Genomic DNA, 12,267 nt, shown 5'->3' with positions numbered 1-12,267 from the left:
ACCATGCCTGCCTAATTTTTTCTATATGTTTTTAGTTGGCCAATTAATTTCTTTATATGTTTAGTAGAGACGGGTCTGGCTCTTGCTCAGGCTGGTCTCGAACTCCTGACCTTGAGCAATCCACCCACCTCGGCCTCCCAGGGTGCTAGGATTACAGGCATGAACCACCACGCCTGGCCTAATACAGAGAAATTATAATACACAGGTAGCTATTCCTGTAAAAGCACCTCTACCAAAAGATGTTAGCTTTTCAAGAATAATTGTACCAAAGTATGTAAATGTATTTTTATTAAGAAATATGTGTCTTAAAAGGAACATGCAGTATCTGAAAAGCACTAGCAATCTTGGTCCCTAATATAAAATTTTGCTTGCAACAACTTGCATCTTAGAAACTAAGAGGAAAAAATAAGAGTTGTTAAAGTAGGCTGTCTAAGATACACCCACTGGAAACGTTTGTTTAAAGAAAAGTTTAATTGCAAAACCCCATACCAAAAGCAGTTAAGAGTTGTGGAGATCTCCTATAGACTACCCTGCTGTGCCCAAACTAGCAGTAAATATCTGATTCAGCCTCAGGGTCAGTAGTTGTGTCATATCCCCTTTAGACTGAGCTTACAGTGTTGTCAATTACAATGTATTTTTGGAAAAGAGCCTGCTTTGAGAGTTCTTAAATTAGTCACAGCAAGTCTGTCTGCTTTTAAATTGACTTTTTTTTTTTTTTAAACACAGTACATGTTGACAGCAGAGAAACTAGAAGAAAAGTGGATTTCTAATTAGAGAAGGGGGTAATGTTAATTAATGCGCCTGGTTTTCCCACTCAGGATTCTATAAATACAGAATCTCTCTCCATGATTCCTCACACAACAGATGGTTCTGTTTTGTGCAAACTCCATAGTGGTTATGTTGGTCAACCAAAAAGACTGCTTTTTTGTTATCTGGTTTGGTCATTTTTCCACCAGATAAATGGATTCCCAGTCTTAGCCTTAGTTACCTAGGGCTATCCCAAATAAAATTTGTAAATTTTATTAAAATGTTTAAATAAACGTTTTCTGCATGGCCTGCCCTCAATTGTGTTTTCTTAGTAATTATAGTTATCCCAGCCCTGCCACCACATTCCCCTAATTTAATTACATTTCCTATCCCAGTAGCACTTAGTTACCATCCTTTTTTTCCCAAGGCAACTTCCCCCTCCCTCTCTTTTATTTCGGTGCCTCTTCATTACCCCCAGTTAATATCCTTTTTCCTAAAGAAATATTTCTTGGATTATGACTGGATAAGTATGGAGCCTGGATCCAATTGCCTGTTAATGTCTCAGTGTCTTGTAGCATGTGACATAGAGATCCTTTAAGTCGAAGGGAGCACAGACAACCCCAGGTTGGGACGAGCATGAAGCAAATTGCAGCATGACTGCGATGTAAGAAGAGAGATCAGGGATTTCTGGGTTCCAGCCTTTGGGTCTTCCTAAATTTGAGGCTTGGTCCTCCTGCGAAAATCCTTATGACTTGTCCTTTCTGGGCCTCACTTTCAACATCTTTAAAAATAAGAGACAAAAAAGAAAAAATTAAAAAAAAAAAATTACAGATACAGGCTGCTGTCAAAAAAGAAAAAATTAAAAAATTAAAAAAAAAAAAATAAGAGAGGCCAGGTGTGGTGGCCCACGCCTGTAATCCTAGCACTTTGGGAGGCCAAAGCAGGAGGATCGTTTCAGGTCAGGAGTTCAAGACCAACCTGAGCAAGAGCGAGACCCTGTTTCTACTAAAAGTAGAGAAATTAGCCGCACATAGTGGTGCATGCCTGTAGTCCCAGCTACTCAGGAGGCTGAGGCAGGAGGATCGCTTGAGCCCAGGAATTCAAAGTTGCTATGAGCTAGGCTGATGCCATGGCACTCTAACCCTGGCAACAGAGTGAGACTCTGTCTCAAAAATAATAAAAATAAGAGAGACTTATACCTTTCACTTCTTGTCTGTGATGGTTAGGGTAAAAGAAAAAGGCAGTTGATCAAACTATGAACTCTTGTTAAATGACCCTATAGTTGTTATATTTATGTGGACTGAAATCTTAGGTAGAGGAAAAGTCATCTTTGAAAATAAAATGCTGCCTAGTTGTATATTGAATCTGGCAATATTTGCAAATGCTACTACGTGTCGAGGCCCTAAAATTTACCAAATATGGCCAGTGAAATGATGGTTAGAAATGTCTTTACACCAAGACTATTATTCTGGCCAAAGAAGTTTCACCCCCAGTAATAAGACTTATAATCAGAGGGTATTCAAAGTCCAGTGAAAACTCTAGTAGAAGGTTCTAGAGCAAGGTACTTGTAGCCTATAGACTGTGAGGTAAGCTCATGGCAACATCTTTCAGCCCTAGATAATCGCCACTCTACACATTGTTTTCCCAGAGAGGACATGACAAGACATGAACATTGCAGTCACACGCTCAGGGCTTGGCAACCATCTAATATGTTTAATGACTTGTCACAAACAGGGCTCAGAAAATAACTTCATATGATTTTCATTTTTGGTCTCTACACCCAGTCTACTTTCCTCCTCCACTAATATTTTAACCTAAAATATTTTTACTGGTCTTTGGTAAATGTACTTTTTTCTGGGCTTGTAAAAATTAATATGCAATATGTACTAGAGAAAGAGAAGGGAACTTATCGCATTATTTCTAATTACCCTTTGGAAAAGATGTTCCTTAATCGACAAAAGCTTATGAAATCCACCTTTTGGGTAACTGTTTAAGATTCTGGTGGTTGGACCAACTCCTGGCAGGATCCAGATTGCTCTGAATGTTAAGCAAGAAGGATTTCTTCTCCTCTTGTATATTTTATAATCACTGGCTGGAAAAAAAATTTCTCCTTTAATTAAAATTCAGGAAAATTCAGGAACCACCAATATATAATGTTATGCAGTTACTATAGAAGAACCTCAAAGAGGATTTGTTTTTTTCTTCTAGGAATTTTCAATCTTGGACTGGCAACACTGACACCCTCAGAGAGCATCATTGCTACCCATGACTTCCATCGTTTTCAGAGTTCTTTGATCCTACATACCTGGCCAAAGAATTCGGCTAAGGATCCAGAGGTGATATGAGAGGCAAAGTCAGGCTGACAAATAAAGAGATAAATGCAGCTCCAAACGGGCTTGAGTGTTGCCATGAGGGAAGGCGAGTGAGGGATTAGAGAGAGGATGAAATAACCACCTCCCACTGCATGAAGGAACATTTCCTGGAAAAGGTGGAGTTTGAAAGACTTGGTGGTAATTAAAAAACGTGCAATGCCACCTTTTTCCTTCCTTACTTTATATATCCAGTAGCAAAACAAAATTAGTTCCGCTGTGCTTAGAGAACTTAGCTTGAGAGTTGTGTACCCAATTCAGGAGTGTGACGCTTCTACTTCCCACAGTCCCTGCTTCTGACTCTCAAGGGAAGAAAATTTGAGTTCTGTCTAGACTCACTCTGTAAAGTGGGAAAGTTGTTGGTAGGCTTTTTCCTTCCTTCTTTCTCTCAGCTCCTCCTTGCTTCTCAGAAGATGCAGCGCCCTGCATGCATCTGATCAGATATATCTATGAGTCAGATTCCAAAGGGAGACCACTAACGCAGACTGAGAATGGGAGTCCTCGTGATGGAAAAGAATCCAAAGACAGGGTTTCATGGAGCAAAGAGTTCTGCTTAGATTTCGTTTGTAATTGGATCCCCACTGTGTATACACTTCATCTCTGCTTCCTCCCCACCCCTTCCCAGCCCTTTCTCTTGTTCTCTAAGCCTTAATTTTCTTCCTGTGCCTACTTTTTTCCTTTCCCTTTTTATATCTATGCCTTAACCTTACCAATGGCCCCCTGAGAATTTATTAACTATGATGGCGGTCCTTGGGCCTGAGATTTCATATCAAAAAAATATTTTTAGAGCATTAAGCCATGTACTGAGCACTGTGCTGGATACTTCAGGAGATTCAAAGATGACTCAGACCACGTCTCTTCTCTTCACAAGTTTCCAGTAGATGAGGCAGTGAAGCCACCATAGCATAGGACGGGGTATTCAGTAGAGATAAAAATGACATGTATTGAGAGTAGGGAGGAGGAGGATTAGGACGATCTTCATGTTCCTGCAAGAGACCATACCTGGGCACTCCAGCTGTCTAGGACTCAGAGAAAGTTGCGAGGGCGTGTGTAGGGAAAACATTCAGCCAGGAATGCCTTCTCCTTTCCTCTCTCCCAGCAGACTGTCTCCTACTTTAGGTCCCAGCTCAGATGTCACCTACTCCAGGAAGTCCTTCAACCCTCTAGACTGGGTTTGGGACCTCCAGTGTCTCCCATCATGTCCAGGACTGACCCTTCTTGCAGCACTGTCTACACGAACTTGAAATTTCTTGCTTGTTTCTTCAAGCCTTTGGACTGAGTTCTGGAGAGGAGGGTCCAGGTCTTGTCTTCCTTTGCAGCCCAGCTCCCAGAACAATCCCTGCGCCAGGAGTGGCTCAGTAAAGCCTTGTTGAATGAGGAGATCGTCTAGGCGAAGGTAATGGCATGGCAAAGCTCAGAGGCACAAAATTACAAGAAAAGCGCATATGGCTGCAATTTGAGCATGTTCCCTCTGCCTCCCCATGGGCCTTGCTTCAGCGAGTGTGGCCCCTCTCGAGTCCTTGGTCTTTCACCTCCCTCTCCTGCTGCTGGGAAACATGCTTGAGTCTCACCCATTCTAAGAGAATTTTCCCCTTCAAGTGTCAGCCTATGGGCCAGGCGCGGTGGCTCACGCCTGTAATCCTAGCACTCTGGGAGGCTGAGGTGGGAGGATTGCTCAAGGTCAGGAGTTCGAGACCAGCCTGAGCAAGAATGAGACCCTGTCTCTACTAAAAAAAATAAGAACGAAATTAGCTGGACAACTAATATATTAGCTGGGCATGGTAGTGCATGCCTGTAGTCCCAGCTACTCGGGAGGCTGAGGCAGGAGGATTGCTTGAGCCCAGGAGTTTGAGGTTGCTGTGAGCTAGGCTGACGCCACAGCACTCTAGCCGGGACAACAGAGTGAGACTTTGTCTCAAAAATAAATAAATAAAGTATCAGCCTATGTTTTCCTCTTTCCTTCCCTGCAGTATCAAACTTCACAAGAATAACGGGCTGTACCTACTGCCTGCTCACTCTTCAGCCTACTGGACCTGTCTACTGTCCCCACACCGACTCTTCCCTAGCCAAGGCTACAGCCATCCTAACTGCCAAATCTGACATCCCCTTTTTAGGCGTTTCCCCATTCGCCGACTCCCACTCTTTTTCAAGACCAGTTTAGATGTAAGTAACCTCCTTACGTAAACACCCTCTGACCTCCAAAGCAGGCTTGGATGGCTCTCCTGGTGCCCTCACAGAGAGATGCTCTCCTCTCTTGGCCTCCTTGAGCCTCCCCTCTCTCTCTCTGGCCACGTTTTGAATCTCTTTGGGGGCTTCTCTTACACCAGTTCCGAAGAAGGTTCTATCCTTGCTTCAGGGTTCTATCTTTGGTCTGTTGTCCCTCAACACACTTCCCATGAGGGACCTCCTTCTCTCCAAGCCTTCATTCACCACCCGAATGCTAACGACCCCTAACCTTTATCCCTGGCTTCTCCTGTGAACTCTGGATCCGCTTACCCACAGGATTTCTCCACCTGAATGTCCTCGTGACACCTCCATCTCAGCACATACAGCTTGAATTCATGACCTATACCTGTCTCACAAAACCAGATCTCTTTCCCCAGTTTCAGTTGAAAGCATTACCTAGACACCTCGGTCATCCCTAACAGTTCCTTTCTGCCTCCTCCACGGATGATTTGTCACCATGGCCTGATACAGGTACCTCTAGAATCTCTCACATCTGTCTGTTCCCCATGCTTGTCCCGGGGCTTTCATCATCTCTTGCTAGGACTGTTGCAGTAGCCTTCTGACTTGTCTCCCAGTTACCAGGCATTCCAGCCCACCCTCCACAGTATCACAAGGAGAATTTCTGAAGTCCATATCTGATTGTGCCACTCATCTGTTTAAGAGTATCCAGTGATTGATTTCTCTGCTGCTTGCAGGATAAAGTCCAAACTCTAGCCTGGCAGACCCACGAAGGGCAAGGTCTAAAGGCCATATAGCACCTTCCACGGTTCCCTGTTTTGATTAGTGACCTTCTACTGTCAAGCCCTTTTTCAGCCTAATCCCTGCCTTCAACAAACTACATACAGCCCCTCAAACCCAACAGGTCCTTTCAGGACTCCAGCCTTTTGTTTCCATAGCTCCCTCAGCCTGGAACATCGCCTCCATCCCCGTGAAATTCCTGGAAGACAAATGCCGTGTCCGCCGTCTCTGCATACCCAGTGTCTTCTAGCCCAGTGCACTGGGATAAAAATAGGGCCTTAGTAAATATTGAATAAAGAACTCCCACTTCAAGGAAGGGCCGGCTCTCAAATGTTATTTCTTCTCTGCTTCCTTCCCCTCACCACTGCCCACTTCCACCCCAGTTAGGAGTGATTGTTCTTCCATGGGAATGTTCCTGTTTATTCAGCAACTATTTCATGAGTTCCCGCCATGCACTAGGCATTGTGCTAAGAGAGAGGGGTGTAAGACACTTTCAGTCTGGGGTGACAGACTGACAAGTAAACAATTATAACGCTAAGATAAGTGCTATGATAGGGTCCTTTTCCTGTAGAGAAATTTAACACAGAAAGCCAAATCATGACCCTCAGGCTACTTGGCATGCAGGTGGAGGGAGCAGGTTGGATAAGTCAGTTGTTCTGTGATAAGTCAACCTGCCAACTGCACGACAGGGCCACCCCTGCCACAGGCAAGGGAGCCCCTTCTGAACAACGTGGGGCGCGTCACCCCCAGCACCTTCCTTGTCTAGTCCCCTCTTCCTGTTTGCTACTGATCATCTCCTGTCTGCTGACACTTTCTCCTTAGCTGTCTTAAAACAACCTCCTAGATTCCAGTCAAACTCTGTCACCGCTTCCTAGTCCTACTTTCTAACCCGGAAGGCATTTGCCTCTATATAAGCTCATCCATTAGGTACCAGTTTTGGAGTTTAATTCTCAGTGTGTTGGGGACGACAGCTCCACAGTTCTTCAGATGTGCCTGTTGACTTCCGGCCTTCTTGCCACTGCTCTTGCAGCTCCTTCAGCTCCTTCCGCCTGGCAAGCTGACCCTTGAGCACCCACAACCTTCCTCGTTCTCCGCTCCCCCCATTCCTGCGGCAGACGTTTGTCCAGCCCCCTCACTCTCACAGACTGTTGCTGGTTTGGAAGCCGACTGATTTATCAAAATGAAAAATGTGTCTGGGCGCGGTGGCTCATGCCTGCAATCCCAGCACTTTGGGAGGCCGAGGCGGGAAGACTGAATGAGGCCAGGAGTTTGAGACCAGCCTGGGCAACATGGCAAGACTCTATCTTTACAAAAAAAAAAAATTAGCCAGGCATGGTGGCACGTGCCTATAGTCCCAGCTACTCAGGAGGCTAAGAGGGGAGGATCGCTTGAGTCCAGGAGTTCAAGGTTGCAGTGAGCTATGATCCTGCCACTGCATTCTAGCCTGGGTGACAGAGCAAGACCCTGTCTCTAAAAAGGAAAGAAAAAAAAAATGAAAAATACACGTATCTTCTGACCCAATGATTCCACTTCTACAAATGTATTCATATATGTATACAAACGGATAAAGTATATTCCTTCCAAAAAGTGGAAACAATCTAAATGTCCATCAACAGGGGCTAGTTAAAGTATGATCCATCCATGCCATGAAATACTTTCAGTCCTTAAAGACATATGCTGCCATAAGAATATCTTTAAAACATATTATGTGGGCCTGGCATGGTGGCTCACGCCTGTAATCCTAGCACTCTGGAGGCCAAGGCGGGCGGATCGCTTGAGCTCAGGAGTTCTAGACCAGCCTGAGCAAGAGCAAGACCCCGTCTCTACTAAAAATAGAAAAAATTAGCTGGGCATAGTGGTGTGCACTTGTAGTTCCAGCTACTTGGGAGGCTGAGGCAGGAAAATTGCTTGAGCCCAGGAGTTTAAAGTTGCAGTGAGCTATGATGACACCACTGTACCCTGGCCAGGGTGACAGAGCGAGACTTTGTCTAAAATAACGTGTGTGTGTGTGTGTGTGTGTGTGTGTGTGTGTGTGTATAATGGGGGGAAAAAAAGAAAGCAAGGTGTGTGTGTAATGTGATGTTAATGGGTACATTTATATATGTATATGCAAATATATACATGCAGATATATGGGAAATGTTTGGAATGGTAAATAAGAAACTTAATAGTTACTAACAGGAAATAGGCTGGGAATCTTCAGAGGAAAAAAGACACTTTAAAAAAATTATGGTGGCCAGGCGCGGTGGCTCACGCCTGTAATCCTAGCACTCTGGGAGGCCGAGGCGGGCGGATTGCTTCAGCTTAGGAGTTCGAAACCAGCCTGAGCAAGAGTGAGACCCCGTCTCTACTATAAAATAGAAAGAAATTAATTGGCCAACTAATATATATAGAAAAAATTAGCTGGGCACGGTGGCACATGCCTGTAGTCCCAGCTACTCGGGAGGCTGAGGCAGGAGGATCGCTTGAGCCCAGGAGTTTGAGGTTGCTGTGAGCTAGGCTGATGCCATGGCACTCACTCCAGCCTGGGCAACAAAGTGAGACTCTGTCTCAAAAAATAAAATAAGATAAAATAAAATAATAAAAAAATTATGAGAAAATACAATAAAATTTACTATCGTAACCACTTTAAAGTGTATAATTCAATGGCATGTATGTATGTATGTATTAGACAGGATCTTGTTCTGTTGTTCTGGAGCTCAGTGGCAGGATCACAGCTCACTACAGCCTCAAACTCCTGGGCTCACGTGCTCCTCTCACCTCAGCCTCCCAAAGTGCTGGAATTACAGCCATGAACCACCATGCCCGGCCTAAATAGAGTGCTTTATACGCAACAGACCAACACGTTTGTTTGGATGAATGGTCATACTTCAGTGTCTTCAGACCCTACTCTTCATGGCAACCAACTATCGTCCACAGCCTCTATCAGAGGACCTCAGGATTAGAAGGTGCTTGAAAGTAACGTGGACCAACCATCGCTTAATGCTGGAATCTTCTTCACAACCCTGCACCAAGCACTTGCCCAGCCCATGCTCCAGTACCTCTGAGCAGAGTCATTTCCCCTTTGACTGCCAAAATCTGTATTCCTGTGACCTCTCCCCAGCCCCATTCTAATCTCTGGAGAACACAGAACAGCTCCATCCCTCCCTCTGCGGCACAGCACTCTCAATAGTGAAGACTGCCCCGAAGTCTCCGGAGGGGTCTCTTCACCAAGCTGGACATATCCCCCCACCTCCCGCGACGGGGTTTCAAGTACCTTTACCACCTCGCCTGTTGCCCTTGCTCTCAGTAGGAAACACAATGACAGTAATGGCCAGATTGGGCAGAACATGGTTTTTTCTCTTACAAACTCTCGACCGCAAGTGAAAACTCGGTCATAAACTTTAAGCAAAAAGCACAAGAGTTACACATCGGGTTTGAAAATAGGCTGCTGGCTGCCTGGCCGCTCTAAACACCCTGCCGCCCACTCTGCTCACAACACTTCCCCGTGCAGCCAGGAAGGAGCGGCATGCATAAAAATGCCACTGTGAAAAAGACGCAGTGCTACTGCTACAAGTGTGGATTTTCAGAAATGTTCTGCAAGCTCACTGAAATTAAGGATTGGGCTACCTCCAGCCATTCATCCCCCCTGCTGCATATGGTTTAGCCTCCCAGGATGACATAGACCACAGTGGTCTGGGCCAGCTCTCAACAGTCATGAGGAAGGAACCTGTGGGCCTGCCCTGCCCCCTGCCGCACCGTCTCCCATTTCCCAAATGCCTCTTTCCTTCACTTCCAAGAACCAAACTCTGCTAACCGTGCAGTTTGCTCCTGCACATCTCTGAGACTCCCTGATCAGGGATCCCCAAGAGGGTAGGGACTACATTTATCTTTTTATCCTGCCTTCCTCCAGCACAATCTGCTCTTTACGAAACATTTCATCCAGTTGTTTATATTGTCATATGCATTCACGTCAGTGCATTATTTTCCCAGGGATATTTGCATTTTAAGTCTTATTTTATTTTATTTTATTTTTTTTTTGAGGCAGAGTCTCACTTTGTTGCCCAGGCTAGAGTGAGTGCAGTGGCGTCAGCCTAGCTCACAGCAACCTCAAACTCTGGGGCTCAGGCGATCCTCCTGCCTCAGCCTCCCGAGTAGCTGGTCTCCAATTAAGGCATCAGCCAACAGGTGAGATTGGCAGATTGTGCAGTGGGAAGAACCTTCCACCTTGGGCCTCAGTTTCCTCATCTGTAAACTGAGGGGGGTAGTTTGATCCCCAGCTCTGGAATCCGCAGGCCAAATGATTTATTTGATGTTGGTAAATAAAACTAAGGGCCCTCTGTGTATGCTCCAATTGCGGCACAAATCTCTTGCAAAGAGATATACTATAAAGAACTGGCTCCTGCAATTATGAAGGCTGACAATCCTAAGATCTGCAGCGTGAGTTGGCAAGCTCGAGACCCAGGGGAGCTGACGGTGGGTTCCAGTCCAAAGGCAGCAAAAGGTCACCGTCCCAGTTTAAAGGCAGTCGGGCAGGAAGAATTCTCTCTTACTCAAAAGAAGGATCAGCCTTTTTGCTCTACTGAGGCCTTTGCTCTATTGAGTCTGCTTCATTCAGTCTATCATTTTATTTATTTAATGTGTTTTCTTCAACTTATCAATCAGTTGAATTGCTTATGTCTTTTGAAAGAGTTCATCAAGTCAAAAACACTCTGAACCTGTTTAAATAGAAGGAAATCCTTTTTATCCCTATTTTAAAAACATCCTTTAGTGGTTGTTTCTGCCCCCCTCCACAACTTTCTGCTTCTGTGTATGTACGGTTGGCACTTGTCAAACTGCCTTGTACTATTGGAAATAACTTTTCACTTGAATATGTCTCGTTTTCCTGTGGAGAGAACTGAGAACTCAGAGAGGAAGGACTGCATTTTACACATCTTCATACGCAGCCCCCCCAAGTTGTACATACCCTGGTACCTTTCACCTACCAGGTATTCAGTAAACAATAACAGTTGGTTGGTTGGTTGGTTGGTTGGTGTGTATCAGAAGGTGATGAAATGGGTCAAAAAATTCTCCACTTTAAAAAAAAAAACCTAATCTTTTTATTTTGGAAGGGTATTAGATATGCATAAAAGCTGCAAAGATAATGCAGAAGCTCCCTGTATACCTCTCGCCTCCACCTTTTAAAATTGGTGATAGTAAAACAAAAATAGCCCTCAACCAGTGTACCTTTGGGCAAGTCACATCTTCTTAGACCTGTTTTGTCACTGAAAGAAAGAAGTGTCTGTCCTGCTGTCTTAGCTCCAGCTGCCAAAACAAAATACCATAGACTGGGTGGATTATAAGCATCGGAAATTTATTTCTTACAGTTCTGGAGGCCGGGAAGTCCAAGATGAAGGCTCTGGCAGGTTCGATGTCTGATGGGAGCCCACTTCCTGATTCAGAAGCAAGGGAGCTCCCCGAGGCCTCTAATGGGCACTAATCCCATTGATAAGGGCTCCACCCTCATGACCTAATTAACTCCCCAAGGCCCCACCTCCGAATGCCATCACACTGGGTGTCAATTTCAACATCATGGGGGGGGGGTGGACGAAGTCTATTGCAGCCACCTCCACGGGATTCACCCAGCACTTGTAATGTGATCACTGGGAGGGGGCCAGCCTGTGCAGTGTCCTCTGGGTCTAGATCCTCTGCAGGACCCAGGACCCTCGGTGGGCAGGGTCTCCCCAGCCTGCCTCCTCACAGCCCCACCTGAGCCGCCAGTGAGTGTCTTCCCTTTGCCCACGGCCCCAGCATACAGGAAGGTAAGAGACAGATGTTATTTCGCGAAAGGGAGAGCACATTAATTAGGGACTTTAATACGCTAAGTAGTCTACTGGGGGAAGGGGACACGGAACTGTGGGGTCACGGAATTCTACAGCTGCATCTGCAGAGATGACCTGTTAACGCCCTCGACTGCACACACAGGGGAGTAAACTGTTGAAGGTCAAATGCTAGGAAGGGACAGCCTGGGGCCAAGTGTTTCTGTTGCCAGGGTATACACCCAGCTGCTTCCTAGTGTGCGTGGAGATCTAGTGACAGTGTTGGATGTCAGAAAGCCCCAGCTCTAAACAAGCCCTTCCACCCATGGTGACAAAACTGCCAGGCTGCTGTAATCAAATCTGACCCTGGAAACCAAGGGCTTTTTCCCCCAGCAGCACGAGAAGTAACCC

The sequence above is a fragment of the Microcebus murinus genome, chromosome 23, assembly GCF_040939455.1.
Source record: "Microcebus murinus isolate Inina chromosome 23, M.murinus_Inina_mat1.0, whole genome shotgun sequence".
Taxonomy (NCBI): domain Eukaryota; kingdom Metazoa; phylum Chordata; class Mammalia; order Primates; family Cheirogaleidae; genus Microcebus; species Microcebus murinus.
Note: the sequence above shows the minus strand (reverse complement) of the source record.